This window comes from Myotis myotis, unplaced genomic scaffold (assembly GCF_014108235.1).
Source record: "Myotis myotis isolate mMyoMyo1 unplaced genomic scaffold, mMyoMyo1.p scaffold_m19_p_31, whole genome shotgun sequence".
Taxonomy (NCBI): domain Eukaryota; kingdom Metazoa; phylum Chordata; class Mammalia; order Chiroptera; family Vespertilionidae; genus Myotis; species Myotis myotis.
The window spans coordinates 1,054,294-1,062,742 of record NW_023416337.1 but is presented as its reverse complement, the minus strand read 5'-3'; positions in this window follow the sequence as shown (position 1 = coordinate 1,062,742).

Below are 8,449 nucleotides of genomic sequence, written 5' to 3'. Positions count from 1 at the left end.
TTCAGTGATAATAAAGCAATTTACTAAAAAATGAGTAAAAATCTAGACATCTGTCAACAAAGATATACAGATGGTAAAGAAGCATCTAAGAAGAGAAGCAGCAGAAATAGGAGGCAATACCGTCAGAGTGGGGGACCTATCACCCCCCTGACATCACTGGATCGGTCTTCCAGACAAAAAAGGAACCAGAAAATAGTGACCTTAAAAGACACACTGGATCAGATGGATTTAACTGGTATTTACACAACATTTCGCCCAAAGCTGCAGAATACACATTCTTCTCAAGTGCACATGGCTTCTTCTCAATGACAGACCACATGTTAGGACACAAAACAAGTCTCTACAAGGTCAAGAAGAATGAAATCACATCAAGCATCTTCTCAGATCACATCAGCACGTAGCTAGAAGTAGACTACAATAAAAAAAATTAAAAACAGTCAAACACGTGGAGGCTAACTAGCATGTTATTAAACGATGAAGAGGTTACCAATGAGATCAAGGAAGAAATAAAAAACTTCCTGGAAATGCCCCACAGAGGTGTGGGGGGGATGGGGGGACCCTGTCACGTGAAGCCCACCTCCCCAGCCCACACTGTGCTTTCGTCCCAGCATGGCTCTGCCCTGTGCCACCTCCCCCTGCCACCTGACCAGCTCCCCAAAGCCCAGCCCAGGCAGGTGCCTGCTCTGGGAAAACGTCCCTTCCCATCCCTTCCAGCTGAGTGTCCACACAGAGGACCATCCCCTACACGTGACCTGACAGACTACACTGACGTGTCAGTGACCCCTGACCCCTAGCAGGGGTCAGAGCTGCAGAGGACCACAGTCCATGGGTCTGCCCCTGCCGTTACAGCTGGGGAAACTGAGGCCCTGGCCACCTGCCCAGTCGCAGCCTCACCCAGCCTAGAATGCACCCACCCATAAAAGCTTGAGTGACGTTTTGCCTAAAACTTTATCCAGCTAAAGCCATCTTGTTGAAGAAAGGGCCATGCCTGCTCAAAAATGCATCTTGGACAAGAGGTCTGGGTCCAGGGCAGCCCATGGAGCCCCTTTGGGGGCCCCTCAAATCTCAACCCTCCTTCTGCCCCAAACACATCTGCTAGATCAGTGCGCCCTTCCCGCACCTTCTGCCCCAATACAAGGAGAGCTGCAGGCTCTGCAGGACTTTTCCCACCCCCACCGCCCACGGCAGGAGCTGCAACCAGGCTGGGGCCTCCACATGTGGGCTCCTCACCAGCTGGAAACACCAGGCGGGCACCCAGGACAGAGAAGCGGGTGGGGCTGGCTTCGTGCAGAGCCCCCTGCTGAGACCGGGGGCCTGGGCCCTCCTCCAGCCGGTCTGCTCTGTAGCATTTGCTTGGCCAACGGAGCCGTCTCCTTAGCGAGCATGTGGTCTGCATGTGTTTGCAGCCGGGGTGCCTGCCGGGACCCGCTGATCAAACACATCTGAAGTCATTGGCTTTTTAAACTGGAAACTGTCATTAATAATCTGATCTTTATCTTGATAGGGCTTTGGCCTGAAGTATCAGGCTTCCATATTATCACATTTCAGGAAAGCTCCTGGCGCTCACTTGACATGATGTTTAATCTTCGCACATCAAAGGAAAGGACTTGCTACATTTGTTGCTATCATTGGCGGTGCCCAAACCCATCTGCACTCATCAGAGAAGCCTGCTGCCCCCAAACAGAGGAATTCCAGCCCCTTCCCACCTCCAGGCTCTAGGACACTTCAAAGCCATTTCTTAAAAAAAAAAAAAATGAATAAAATGTAAGGGGGTGGGGGGAGATCAAGGGTAAATTTTCTTGTTTTTTTTGTTTGCCAAATGCTTCACCTTGTTAAAGTTGTTGGATCCAATGTCTGCACATGAGTGCATCCGGCCTACTTTACTCGTGTAATAAAAGCAGAACATTTTAGACTTTTGTTCATGTGACCTCTTTACTCCCAGGAGCTCCGAATACCCGGGGAATTTTTCAAGGATGCAGGCTGGGGTCAGAGTGCCCTTCCACTGGGAAATGGTGGCTCGGGCTGGCACGGAGCACAGGCCTCTGCCCCTTCCCTGTCCCTGCGGCCTGGCCACTGCGTCCCCGCCTCCGCCTCAGGCCTGGGGCAGGGCCGTGGTCAGTGCCCACACCTGTCTGCCCGTCCCTCCTGGTGCAGCTGTGCTCCCAGCCTGCCCTCCAAGGGCAGGTGCCCCCGCCGCGGGCCGCACCTTCAGGGCAGCAGCAGGTCTGCCCTGGACCATGCTCATTGCATCACTCTCATACAGCCGCGTGTCCCTCCCAAAATGCGGGTATGTTAAACCCTAAGTATTCAGCCCAGACGTCAAGACGGAGCAGGTGTGTAACATCCAGGCTGGCAGCCCCCTCCCCCCCACACACCCCCCAGATATCCAAGGACGCAGCCTTGGAGCCCAGCCGTGGAGAGCGCTGCCTCTCACCCAGGTGCTGTGGGTGGGAAACACTCTGCCGGGGTCACCGGCAAGGCGGTTTGTCGGTGATGGCTGCCCTGCCGGGCCTCCAGTGCCCGGGTTCCCTCCATCCCACCGTGGAGAAGCCCGCTCCCTGTTCAGCGGGGCCACGGCAAGGCCAGCGCCCAGACGTTCTGCTTCCAGTCCCCGGGGCTAGGTCTGCGCCGGCCCAGGGCCCCGCACCCACATGGCCCAAGTTCCCAGACAGGGGAGAAGGCGAACGAACAGGCACGTGTGGTCCCGACAAGAGAGAGCTGTGCTCCCACCAGAGCTGGTTCAGAACCGCCTCACTTCCCACGTCCCCGGGTTTGCGTTGGGGCCGCCCTGGCGCAGGGGCCTCCGGTTAGGCCGGCAGCCGCTAGGGTCCGCACCTCGCCCAGCCACGACTGCGCACCGCTCATCTTCCCCTGACACCCCCATGCAGGAGGGAAGGGAGGGGTCACCCTTGGAGGGGCGTGTGGGACCCCGAGTGTGGAGCCGCCGCTTCCGGGTCGGCTGGCGCACAGGCTTCTGCTTCCAGGCGACCAGACTGACCATGTCCACTCTCCTTCGCTCCTTTTCCGTGGCAGCTAATGTCGGTAACAGGAGCAGGGAGCCATCTGGTCGGGAGGCCCGCCCGCCCCTTGTGGAGTGTGGAGGTGTGTGTGGAGGTTAGGGGGGCAGAGATGGTCCCCTCCGGGAGCAAGAAAAGTGTTCCCTCCAGTCAGGACAGTGTGGCCTGGGTCTGATAGGCCAGGAACGTCCGGGGGCCACAAGGGCTGTCTCCACACTGCAGGGCACAGAGGAGTGGAGTCCTAGCGACACCCCCCACCCCCAGCTCCCCACTGCCTCAGGAGGAGCCAGCAATGGGAGCGCAGGCCGCTGACCAGGAGGACCTGCTCCCAGACCCTTTCTCCCTCCAGCACCCTCTCCCTCCCAGCAAGGAGGGGTGAGAAGCCACTGCCACTCCCCCTAGAGCAGCCGCCAGCTGGGAGCAGAGCGGACAGCTGGACAATGAGGGGCAGACAGGCTAGGCTTTAAAATCCAGATGGATGGCTCTGGTAGCTTGAGTGACTGAGGCGGCGTGGAGAACCCCGGAGGTGCCCGCAGACAGGGCCGGCCTGCCCTCGGCCCTGGGGGAGCCTGAGGGCGCAGAGCAGTGACCTCAGACAGCAGTGACCTCAGACAGCGAAGCTGCATTCATTTCAGCAGCAGCAGCAGCAACTCACCCAGTTTGCTCCTGGCTGAAGCTCGCTGTTTGCTGAAAGAACAAGCATATTCAGGTAAAGCAGCTACCTAGGTCAGGTCTTGCCAAAGCGCCCCCCGGGGGCGCAGTGCTCAGAGGCAGGGCCCCTCCCACCCTCACCTGGGGGCATCCCCCTCACCTTCCTGCTTAGTCAGAGGCAGATCCCCTGATAAGGCAGCAGGCTGCACCTTCCCTGGTAGCAGTAATAATAGTAACAATAATAGCCCTATCGATGGGGCTTCCTGCTGGGCTCCTGGCCTTGGGCTCTGGGCTCAGCCTCCATGTGGGCATCAATGCCATGCGCACCAGCCCAGGAGGGGGACCAGGCCAGGCCCCGTTTTGCAGTGAGGAAATGGGTCAGAGCGTGCTTGCAACTCTGTCTTCTATGATAAACAAGTTGGAAATAATCTTGAAATGTGACGAATCCAATGAAATTTGCACTTGGACCTGAGATTTGCTAGTACTCCTGGTGTCCGGAGAAGGAAAGAGCTGTGGTAACTCAAGTTCTGTTCATCGTCTTTATTATCACCAAGGTGTTGGTTTGTTTCAAAACGAGTGTTTAAGCACAGGGACATGTATGGCCCGGGGCCATGGGCCACATGAAAGGAAACACAAGTGATTTTGAGCCACTCTGAGTGTCCTCTTGAAACAAATGAGTGTTGGTACAACTGCGTGACTGCAAGTTCATGGTTTGATTCCCAGTCAGGGCACATGCCCAGGTTGCCAGCTCAATCTCCAGTAGGGGGTGTGCAGGAGGCAGCTGATCAATGATTCTCATCATTGATGTTTCCATCTCTCCTTTGCCCTTCCTCTCTAAAATCAATAAAAATACATTAAAAAAAAATTAACAACTATCCTCCTTAAACTATTTCAAAAAATCCAAGAGGAAGGAACACTTCCAAGCTCTTTTTATGAAGCCAGTATGATCCTAATTCCAAAACCAGATAAAGACACTACAAAGAAAGAGAATTACAGGCCAATATCCCCAGTGAACACAGATGCTAAAAATCCTCAACAAAATATTAGCAAATCAGATCCCACAATATATTTTAAAAAATCAAACACCATGATCAAGTGGGTTTTATTAAGGGGATACAAGGTTGGAAGAATATTAGCAAATCGATAAATGTGATACATCACATAAACAAAATGAAACATAAACATCACATGATCATATCAATAGACACAGAAAAAGCATTTGACAAAATCCAGCACCCTTTTTTTGATAAAAACTCTCAGCAAACTGGAAATAGGAGGAACATACCTCAACATAATAAAGGCCATATATGACAAACCTACAGCCAACATCATACTAAACAGGCAAAAGCTAAAAGTGTTTCCCTTAACAGCAACAAGACAAAGATGTTCACTATTCTTATATAACACTAGAGGCCCAGTGCACTGGGGGTGGGAGGGTCCCTCAACCCAGCCTACACCTTCTCACAGTCTGGGACACCCCTCACTCCTTACTGCCCGCCTGCTTGCTGCTCCTTAAGGCTGCCGCAGAGATGGGAGAGGATCCCGCCACTGCCGCTGATCTGTGATCCCAGCTTCTGGCTGAGTGGTGCTCCCCCTGTGGGAGCTCACTGACAACCAGGGGGTAGCTCCTGCATTGAATATCAGCCCCCTGGTGGTCAGTGTGCATCATAGCAACCAGTGGTTCCGCAGTTTGGTCGATTTGCATATTAGCCTTTTATTATATAGGACTAGAGGCCTGGTGCACAAAAATTTGTGCTCTCGGGGGGGGAGGGGGGGGTCCCTCAGCCCGGCCTGTGCCCTCTCGCAGTCTGGGACCCCTCGGGAGATAACGACCTGCTGGCTTAGGCCTGCTCCCGGGTGGCAGAGGGCAGGCCCAATCCCTAGGTGCAGTCCCTGGTCAGGCTCAGAGCAGGGACGACTGGGGAGTTGGGGCACCGGCCCCTGTCATGCGCAGAGCAGGGTGGATTGGGAGGTTGCGATGCCACCCTCAGTCACGCTCAGGGTAGGGCCGATTGGGGGGTTGGGGCACTACCCCCTGTCACACTCAAGGCAGGGTCAATGGGGAGGTTGCGGCACCACCCCCTGTCACGCACAGAGCAGGGCCAATCAGGGGGTTGGGGAGCTCCCCCATGTCACGCACAGAGCAGGGCCAATCAGGGGGTTGGGGAGCTCCCCCATGTCACGCACAGAGCAGGGCCCATCAGAGGGTTGGGGAGCTCCCCCCTGTCACTCACAGAGTAGGGCCCATCAGGGGGTTGAGGAGCTCCCCCCTGTCACTCACAGAGTAGGGCCCATAGGGGAGTTGGGGCACCGCCCCCTGTCACACACAGAGCAGGGCTGATCAGGGGGTTGGAGCGCAGCCCTCTATCACCCACAGAGCAGGGCTGATCAGGGGATTGGGGCGCCGTCACTCTCACACTCAGGGCAGGGCCCATGGGGAGGTTATGGCTCTACCCCGTCACACACAGAGCAGGGCCCGTGGCGGGGGGGGGGGGGGGGGTGCCGCACCCTGTCACACACAGAGCCACAGGGCAATCAGGGGTTGGGGAGCTCCCCCCTATCAGGCACAGAGCAGGGCCGATTAGGGGGTTGGGGCACCTTCCCCTGTCAGGAACAGAGCAGGGCCGATAGGGAGGTTGTGGCCCCTCCTCCTGTCACACACAGAGCCGCAGGGTGATCAGGGGGTTTGGGCACTGCCCCCTGTCATGCTGATCCTGGTGCCTGGAGGCCTCGCGGCTCCGCTGATCCCGGTGCTGGGAGGCATATTACCCTTTTACTATATAGAATAGAGGCCTGGTGCATGGGTGGGGGCCGGCTGGTTTGCCCTGAAGGGTGTCCTGGATCAGGGTGGGGGTCCCCACTGGGGTGCCTGGCCAGCCTGGGTGAGGGGCTGATAGCTGTTTGCAGCTGGTCACACACCCTTCAAGGTGGGGGTCCCCACTGGGGTGCCTGGCCAGTCTGGGTGAGGGGTTGAGGGCTGTTTTCAGGCTGGGACTGAAGCTCCCAACTGCTCCTTTTTTTCTTTTTTTTTTTTATTCTGGGCCAGCTTTAGCTCTGGCTCCAGCTCTGAGGCCTCTGCTGCTGAAAGAAGGTATCTGGTTTGTTTAGGTTCTATAATCTAAACTCTGTATCAACTCCAGCTCTGAGATCCCAGCTCCCTGAAAGCTGGTTTCTGGGGTTTTGTTTAGCTCCTATATTTGTTACAATGTTTCTTAAACTGCAGGCTCAGAGGCCAGCAAGGCAGGCAGGGAACGTTGGTTTCCTCCGTCACTGAAGCAAACAAGCCTCATGTTAGTTTCAAGCTGCCTGGCTGCCGTCCACCATCTTGGCTGGCAGTTAATTTGCATATCTTGCTGATTAGCCAATGAGAAGGGTAGCGGTCGTACACCAATTACCATGTTTCTCTTTTATTAGATAGGATAGTACTGGAGCCAGTGTTCAGACAAATGTTTCCCGGGAGCAGGGTTTTATCTCTGTGCTGTGTGTGGTGACAATACACAGCACACAGGCAGGCTGCTCTTGCTTGAGGTTCTGAAGACATGGAGCATCCACATTGCCTGTGGGTAGGGGGCCCCCACCCAGGTCCCCTGGGGCATGGAGCACATCCGAGACAGGACCCAGCACTGTAGTCAGGCCATGTGCACCCCACTCTGCCTACCCTGGGGAGCTCACTTTTCCATGTCTCCCAGTCCTTTTCGGGGGTCACACCCCAAATAACCTTCTGCACCCAAGCCACCACCGCAGGTGCGCTTCTGTGGGTAACTCAAGGCAGGACGGTGGCGTCCCCAGGCTGGTGGCCACAGGGCCTTTGGGCTGGAGATGTGTCAGGACCAGCAGGGACTGCTCACGTGCACTTGCTTCTCTCTGTGGCCATCATTAAAGCTCCTGGCCCAGTCATCCATTTCCAGATATTTATCCCAAAGGACGGGAGCAGAGGCTCAGGGAGCATTGTCAGCCACGTCCACGCGCTTTATTCCCACCGCCAAAAGGTGAAACAGCCCCTGCGGTCATCGATAGACAGATGGAGAAGGAAATGTGCTGTATACACACCATGGAATATCACTCAGCCTTAAAAAAGGAAACCCTGGCCGTGCCACAACGTGGACGAACCTCGAGGACATCAGGCTAAGTGGCACGAGCCAGCCACGAAAGGACAAGCCCTGTGAGACTCCACTACACAGCGTTCCCGGAGTAGCCAAACCCACGGAGACAGTGAGGGGGCGGGGGGTGCCAGGTCTGGGCGAGGCGGGGAGAACGGGCACTGGTGCCCAATGGGGCAGAGTCTCGGCTTTGCAGGATGAAGGCAGCTGGCGCTGGGCGGTGGACGCTTGCACCACAAGGGAATGCCCTTAACACCACCGAACTGTACCCTTGAAGCAGTTAGGATGGTGAATGTCATGTCATGTGTATTTAACCTCAGTGAAAAAAGAACTCGTTTAGGAAAAAAGAAACAGGTATCTTCTGAGTGGCCTCTGTGCTGTCCCCGAGAACTGCCTTTGGGCGGACACTCGTCGGTGCCCACGCTCCCCACCTCGCTGGAAAGGCCACGGATGGCATCGGTGCAGGACGTGCACAGCGCCTCCCCTGGTTGGAAGCCGAGGGGTGGGGGACGTGAGCGGTCCCCAGTCCAGCCCTGTCAGCACAGGGTAGCACAGCCATGGGCACCATGACCTCCCTGCTGCCCGCCACCGAGTGCCAACTAATGGCTCATCTGCCACAATATTAGGGCTGTCAATTTAAGTTTCATTGGTTTTAAAGTTTGTTAGCTATTAATTTGTGGA